At 45.4% G+C, this 8377-nt stretch overlaps 1 long non-coding RNA gene across 1 annotated transcript; it reads right to left on the bottom strand.

The window, feature by feature from the left end:
* Position 1: 1 nt before the first annotated feature.
* Positions 2-2003, bottom strand: LOC119367597. The gene is made up of 2 exons (XR_005176356.1): positions 1896-2003; positions 2-953 (listed from the first exon to the last, which is right to left on the bottom strand). It is a non-coding gene; the product is annotated as an uncharacterized LOC119367597 (long non-coding RNA).
* Between the last annotated feature and the right edge of the window lie 6374 nt (positions 2004-8377).

Here is an 8377-nt window from a genome sequence, read left to right as displayed (position 1 = left end):
CCATGAACACATATATATCCAACACATATCCAACACATGTTACCAATAGTAGCAAGTTTCATCCATACATATACATAGTTTCATCTATATTACATAGTTTCATCGACATGTAGCAAGTTTTACAAAGTCAAAACTATCTTATTACTAAGATCTTCTCTCGATCCTCTTCTTTTCTTCCAACCCGCATAACAAAAACACTAAGAAAGAGAGAATGGGTAAGGAGTAGAAATGCAACATTTCACTTGGTGAAATGCAATGTTGTAGGAGCCAGCACTTGAGATCAAGGCAGGAAGCAGTGCATGCACCCACAGATTTAAGATCCTTCATTTCATATAAAAATATATGTTCATTTGATGGTATAAATCATGCTCTTTATATCCGGCGGGTCCAATGATTTAATTAATTATTTTTGGATTATTTGGCATACTGTTGTAACTAAACGAAACCAGTTGGGAAGCAAATACAAAACTCTCGAGGCATACGCAAAAGTCACAACTAAATTAATATCGAGATGACACATATAATCAGTACTACGTACTATATGGTAGAAGGGGGGAAACTGAAGGCAATGCTCTAAGAGGAACTTTTTTTGCATGTAATAACCTCCTTGTGAAAATATGTGGAGTCACCATTTAAGTTGATTTTTCCAAAGAACTCCAATCCTTTCAAATCTGTTACATCAGTATAGATGAACATGCTCATATAAACTAATAATATTTGCTAGCCAACGCCAATGGGTATTACAGAACTGAACACCAATAAAATAGTAGAGGGTGTTAAAATTACCTACACATTAGAAGAATTGTGATATCAACCATAGCAGAACCATTTGTAGAACCACTAAATACATAAAACCAAGTCCCATTGTCTAAATTAAAATATGAGGCATCAGGTCGATCTTACTGAACAAAAATCCACATGAGGCACCTGCAAGTCACTCCACTGTTGTTATCCTGTACAGTTCAACAAACATAATGACATAAGCACATCTTTTTCAAACAGGAAAATAGAGGGCTGAATTGTGGAGAGCAAAAGGGCGGCCTTGAAACTGATTGAACTAAAGGGTAGAGTTAGTATTATCAAGGCCAAAACCAAAGACAATCCCAGTTCTAACACATGACATACACAACGTATAGACAAAAAAGGGCCATATGAAATGTCTACTTGTTCTAGTGGCCAACACGCGGTAACATGCAAAAACATCTACAAAGTCTCTCCTAAACCTCATAGCATTCATCGACAGCTGTCTTGTCAGGTGTGTTCTACTTGTTCATGTAGCAGCGCTACTGCAGAAATTACATGGTGCCTCTGGAGGAGATGCAGACCAATCTGATACATGCATGGTGAGGCGGCAACAATGTTCATAGACAGACATATAAAACCAAGTTTGTTTTTTAGGAATTAGGGATCAATCTGATTCATTAGAATTTCTGTGAAGAATTCAATGGGCTGCATAATACAACAAAGGTTCAATCGTATAATAGGTTACTTGCCCGTGTTGTGAGGTAGGAACGACCAGCAACAGACTCAAACGATATTGGAGAGGTAAATCAAGGCGCTATCAGTCTGCCATTATGCCACTATGTATATAGTCTCAAGGCCTCAACATATGTATTATACAGACCACACATATACGCTGGAAAATAGGAAAAATACATAAAAGTATTCTTAAAGCGAATACACATGGCAGCAATTAACCATATTGTTCCATAGCAATAACCATAGCCGTATGTCCTAGCCATGGGAACAACACGGCAATCGACCATAGTTGTATGTCCTAGCTATTCTAGCAAATACTCCTACTCTATTGCAATACAGAAGAACATTGTGCTGCTGTAGTAGGTAGATGAGTAGGAACAACATGCTGCATGTGGGAAATTGATCCAAGGACGAACCTGGTGGCCGATGGGCTTAACGGGCACTGCTCTGGCGAGGGGCGTCACTCCGGCAAGGAGGAGGCCCGTGCGGCGAGGAGGAGGCTGATCCAGAGTGGCCGAACCTTCTTTGCCGTCCGCAAGCAGACGTCAAAGAACTGGCAGACGGCAAAATCCCTGATTCCAGTAGTGAAACAACGTCAGTCCGGGTTAGTTACATCCAAATCATGCAAATTAGAGTCCAAAATAAGGGCAAAAGAGTTTGGAAAAGTAGATACATTGGAGACGTATCAACTCCCCCAAGCTTAACCCATTGCTTGTCCTCAAGCAATTCAGTTGACAAACTGAAATTGATAAAGAAAAACTTTTACAAACTCTGTTTGATCTTGTTGTTGCAAATATATAAAGCCAAAATTCAAGTTTTCAGCAAAGATGATGAACTAACCATATTCACAATAACATTTAGTTCTCACGTTTATTCATATCAATGGCATAATCAACTAGCGAGTAATAATAATAAATCTCCGATGACAACACTTCCTCAAAACAATCATGATATAACATAACAAGATGGCATCTCGCTAGCCCTTTCTGAGACTGCAAAACATAAATGCAGAGCACCCCTGAAGATCAAGGACTGACTAGACATTGTAATTCATGGCAAAGGAGATCTAGTCATAGTCATACTCGGTATCAATTAATAACAATGCATACAAATGATAGTGGTGTTCTCCAACTGATGCTTTTTATAAGAGGATGATGACTCAGCATGAAAGTAAATAGATAGGGCCTTCATAGAGGGAAGCAGGGATTTGCAGAGGTGCCAGAGCTCGAGTTTTTGAAATGGAGATAAATAATATTTTGAACGGTATACTTTCATTGTCAACATAACAACCAAGAGATCTCGATATCGTCCATGCTACATACATTATAGGCGGTTCCCAAACAGAATGGTAAAGTTTATACTCCCCCGCTATCAACAAGCACATTCCACGGCTGGTCTGAAACAACGGGTACTGTCCAACTAACAACAATCCTGGGGGAGTTTTGTTTGCAATTATTTTGATTTGATTTGAGCATGGGACTGGGCATCCCGGTTACCGGTCATTTTCTCGTGAATGATGAGAGGAGTCCACTCATCGTGAGAATGACCCACCTAGCATGGAAGATAGACAACCCTAGTTGCTACATGAGCGATTTGAGCATACAAAACAGAATTTCATTTGAAGGTTTAGAGTTTGGCACATGCAAATTTACTTGGAACGGCGGGTAAATACCGCGTATAGGTAGGTATGGTGGACTCATATGGAACAACTTTGGGGTTTATGGGAGTGGATGCACAAGTAGTATTCCCGCTTTGTACAGGTGAAGTCTAGAAAGAGACTGGGAAGCGACCAACTAGAGAGCGACACAGTCGTAAACATGCATTAAGATTAACCAACAATGAGTGTAAGCATGAGTAGGATATAAATCACCATGAACATAAATATCGTGGATGCTATGTTGATTTTGTTTCAACTACATGCGTGAACATGTGCCAAGCCAAGTCTCTCAAATCATTCAAAGGAGGATACCATCCTATCATACTACATCACAACCATTTTAATAGCATGTTGGCACACAAGGTAAACCATTATAAACTCCTAGATAATTAAGCATGGCATGAGTAACTATAATCTCTAGTTGTCATTGCAAACATGTTTCATTCATAATAGGCTGAATCAGGAACGATGAACTAATCATATTTACAAAAACAAGATAGGTCGAGTTCATACCAGCTTTTCCTCATCTCAATCATTTCATCATATATCGTCATTATTACCTTTCACTTGCACGGCCGAATGGTGTGGACAATAATAATAGTGCACGTGCATTGGACTAAGCTGGAATCTGCAAACATTTAATTCAAAGGAGAAGACAAGGTAATATGGGCTCTTTGTTAGATCAACAATAATGCATATGAGAGCCACTCATCATTTTCATCGTGGTCTTCTCCTCTCGTCCCCCAAAGAAAAGAAAAGAAATTCAAAGAACAAGAAAAACTATTTACATGGGTGAGGGAGTCCGGGGTTAAGGGGTCCTCGGATAGCCGGACTATACACTTTGGCCGGACTGTTGGACTATGAAGATACAAGATTGAAGACTTCGTCCCGTGTCCAGATGAGACTCTCCTTTGCGTGGAAGGCAAGCTTGGCAATTCAGATATGTAGATCTCCTTCTCTATAACCGACTCTGTGTAACCCTAGCCCCCTCCGGTGTCTATATAAACCAGAGGGTTTAGTCCGTAGGACAAGGACAATCATAATCATAGGCTAGCTTCTAGGGTTTAGCCTTTACGATCTCGTGGTAGATCAACTCTTGTAATACTCATATCATCAAGATCAACCAAGCAGGAAGTAGGGTATTACCTCCATCGAGAGGGCCCGAACCTGGGTAAACATCGTGTCCCCCGCCTCCTGTTACCATTAGCCTTAGACGCACAGTTCGGGACCCCTACCCGAGATCCGCCGATTTTGACACCGACATTGGTGCTTTCATTGAGAGTTCCACTATGCCATCGCTATAAGGCTTGATGGCTCCTTCAATCATGTTCAATGACGCCGTCCAGGGCGAGGTTTTCCTTCCTGGACAGATCTTCGTATTCGGCGGCTTCGTACTGCGGGCCAACTTGCTTGGCCATCTGGAGCAAATCGATAGCTACGCGCCTGGCCATCAGGTCAGGTTTGGAAGCTTGAACTATACTACCGACATCCGCGGAGACTTGATCTTCGACGAATTCGAGCCTGTGTCAGGTGCGCCAAACAGTCACAACGAGCATGACTTAGATCTGCCATCGGACAGTGTTTGGGAGATCGAGCCTGCGGCGGCCCCGGAAATCAATCCGGAGCAGATTGTGCCATCCGAGGACGGGTGGATGGACCCCGCCAGGGAGGCCGCACACTCATCGGCCTTGGAGCCAAACACTGACCCCCCTCCTATGAGGCTAGTATCATTGGACCCTTGGACTCGTCTCCGGCTACAGGATCCGAACCGCGTATGTTCGTGCCTATCGAATCTGATTGGGCACCGGTCATGGAGTTCACCTCCGCGGATATCTTTCAGCACTCACCCTTGGATGATGTGCTAAATTCATTAAGGTCTCTCTCCTTGTCAGGAGACTCTTGGCCGAACTATGTCCGGCTCGAGTGGGAAGCGGACGACGAAGAAATTCGTTCCCCACCCACCACCCACTTAATAGCCACTGTCGATGACTTAACCGACGTTCTTGGCGTCAACTCCGAAGACATTGACGATATGGACGACGATGCAGGAGAAGAACGGGAACCACCGCCTATAGGGTGCTGGACAACCACCTCATCATATGATATATACATGGTGGACACCCCCAAAGAAAGCAATGGCGATGAGGTAATGGAAGATAATCCCCTGGAGAAGCAATCTAGGCACCGGCATCATAGGCGCCGCTCCAAGCCCCGTGTCACAGCCCTAGAGTTTGCTTGTAACTAGTGGCATAGCATCCATGCATCATGTTTAAATTTTATGAAACTTGAAATGGGGGTTGCCTAAACCCTAGCATCAAAGGAATTCACTAGGTTCAACTAAAATATTTTCAGTGAGTTCCAAATGGCTTTCAAAAATGTTCATCATTTCTGGAAAATGCTAGAACCATAACCAGAGGTGTTGCACATTTTTCCATGACATATTTGGTCACTGAATTAAATCATATGCTATTTGCAATTGGGCATTTAAATGCTATATAATATTTTAAATGCTCAACTAATTCTGAACTTAAGTGAGGGCTGTTGGGAATATTCCAAACAGAGCCCACAATTATTTTCAGGATTTTTGAAAACGTTTTGGTATTTTAAATAAAGCCCAGAAGTTACATAAAAATAGAAAACAGAAACAGAAAACAGAGAGAGAGAGAGTTTTACCTGGCGCTCACCTGGCCTGGCCCAGCACGGCCCAGCCCATTGGCCTGTGCCAGTCATCATTGTCCTCTCGCCAGTCGGACAGGGCGCGTGCCCGACGCGTGCGTGCACTCCGCGCGCCACGCGAGCTCCCTGCCTGCCTGCGTCCCTGCCGCCCTGGATGCCCCCGCGCATGCCACGCGGCCTCCCCGACCGCCCCTCACTCTCTCTCGAGCTCTTCCCCTCCTCTGCTCCCTCTCCCTCTCCTGCCCGAGCGCAGCCGTCGCCGCCGCCCGTCGTTACCACGGCCACAGCCACCGCCTCACCTTCCCGACGCGTCCCAAAGCTCCGCCTCGACCTACTCTCCCTCCTCACCGCGCCAAGCGACGCCGGGAGCTCTGCAGTGACGCCGATGCCGTTGTCTTCAACTTTCGGCTCCGAGATCGCAGGAGATGCTCCGACACCGTCCGGCCTTCCCCGAGCACGCTGAGCTACTCATCGACCTCGCCATGAGCTCCTCTACCGAACCCCTCTCTCCCCGTGCTCTATTTCCCTCCGTAGCCGCCGTTTCGACCGCACCCGAAAGCACCCCGCCGCCGGCTATGGCGCCGTCGTGGCTAGAGCCACAGTGGCTCGACCCCAAGCTCACCATTGTGCTCAGCGCAGCCCCAGGAGCCGAACACACCTGCCTGCAGCCCCTACCGTGCCCCGTAGCATCAAACCCGCACGCCATCGAACTCCGGCCGCCGCGGAAGTGCTCGCCGCCGTTAACTCCGGCAACCCCAGCACCAAACACCGCCACCGTTGGATGCGCCACATCGCCAGCTACTCGTAGCAACCACCCGCGCATCAAACCGTGGTCGGAGCAGCGTTTCCGATGCTCTCCGTCGTCTCGGCCTCGCCGGCGACTCGACGCCGGCAGGTTTGACCTGCTGACCAGTGACTGGGTGGGCCCAGTTTGACCCCTGGGTCAATGACATGTGGGCCACCCTTGCTAATTTTAGTTAGGTTAGTTTAGCGCTAATTAACCTAGATTAGTGACTAACCTAACACTAACTAACTCTGTTTAGTTAGTCAACTAACCACTGACATGCGGGCCCAGGCCCCATTGACAATTTAGTTAGTATTAACTTAATCCTGTTAACTAGTTGTTACACTGACATGTGGGTCCCAGCGTCAGGTTTGACCTGGGCTGGCGCCTTTGACCTGATGACGTCACCTCGACGTCATGCTGATGCAGATAATCTTTTCTGGATTTATTTTAATTCAGAAATTTCAGAAAATGATCTAAACTTCTAAAATTCATAGAAATTCAACCGTAACTCCAAATTAAATAATTTATATATGAAAAATGATCAGAAAAATCCAATCTATCCATCTGTACCATTTTCATGCATGTTTGAACAACTTAAATCTGCTGTATACAACAATTTGAATAAATGGCATTTGAAATGCCTTATGTGGAGTTTGAATTTGAACCTAGGGTTCAAACCAACTTCATTTAACTTGCTGCTAGTTGCATTAGCTCAAACCATAGCATATTGGCATGTCATGATCATGCATCATATTGTGCATTGCATTGATTGTGCTTCTTCTTTGTTTGTAGGTGCTTGTCCCCTCTCAGTAAGACGTGTACCGACGATGTGATCGATGACACCAATGAAGAAATATACTATCTTCAGAAGTGCCAGGCAAGCAAAACCCCCTTGTTCATTCCGATACAATCCCACTCTCTCGCTCCTGCTCTCTTTTACTGCATTAGGACAACAACGATTCATCTGTTACTTGCTGCGGTAGCTGAACCCCTTTATCCTCTGCATGACCTGTCATTGCCACAGTAAATAGATGAAACCCACTAGCATGAGTAGGAGTTGTTTGAGCCCTGTTGTGCCTACTCATTCATGTTTGTTTATCATGCCTGCTATTGCTTAGGTCCGATTCATCGAGGATGAATCAGAGGTGTGTGAACATGTCCTACTATGTGTGAGCTAAGTGTGTGAACACGATTTGGTAAAGGTAGCAGTGAGAGGCCATGTAGGAGTACATGGTGGGTTGTCTCATTGAAGCCGTCCTTAGGAACTGAGTTCTGTGTTTGTGATCCATGATTCAGCTACTACCATGCATTGGGCCCTGAAATATGACCCCGCTCGACTTCTTAATCACCCTTGTCCTCTGTCCAGGAGTTGCAAGTAGTTTCTGGTGTTTGTAGTATGCTGGAGGCCGTGCGCAGCACTGACCGAAGGGGTGGGCTGTGATGCGGTAGGCACGTGGCCGGGTATACCGGGCACCCGTTTGGTGTCACGGAACCCTGTACACATCGTTTGGGGCTGTGAGCGAAACTCCGGCCGGATCTCCTCATGGATGGAACCCGAATAGGCGATAAACCTGGACTAGAGACTTGAGTGTTTAGGTAGGTCGTGGTATACACCCACGTCGGCTTTCGCTTGAAGTCTGCCGAGCATATGTCGTGTGCAGACGCTAAGTGGTGGAAACATGTATGAAGAAGTACACCCCTGCAGGGTTAATATGATCTATTCCAATAGCCGTGTCCGCGGTAAAGGACTTATGGGTTGCCTATAACAGTTCATAGAC

The sequence above is a fragment of the Triticum dicoccoides genome, chromosome 2B, assembly GCF_002162155.2.
Source record: "Triticum dicoccoides isolate Atlit2015 ecotype Zavitan chromosome 2B, WEW_v2.0, whole genome shotgun sequence".
NCBI lineage: Eukaryota > Viridiplantae > Streptophyta > Magnoliopsida > Poales > Poaceae > Triticum > Triticum dicoccoides.
This window is presented reverse-complemented; position numbering and strand designations above follow the sequence as displayed.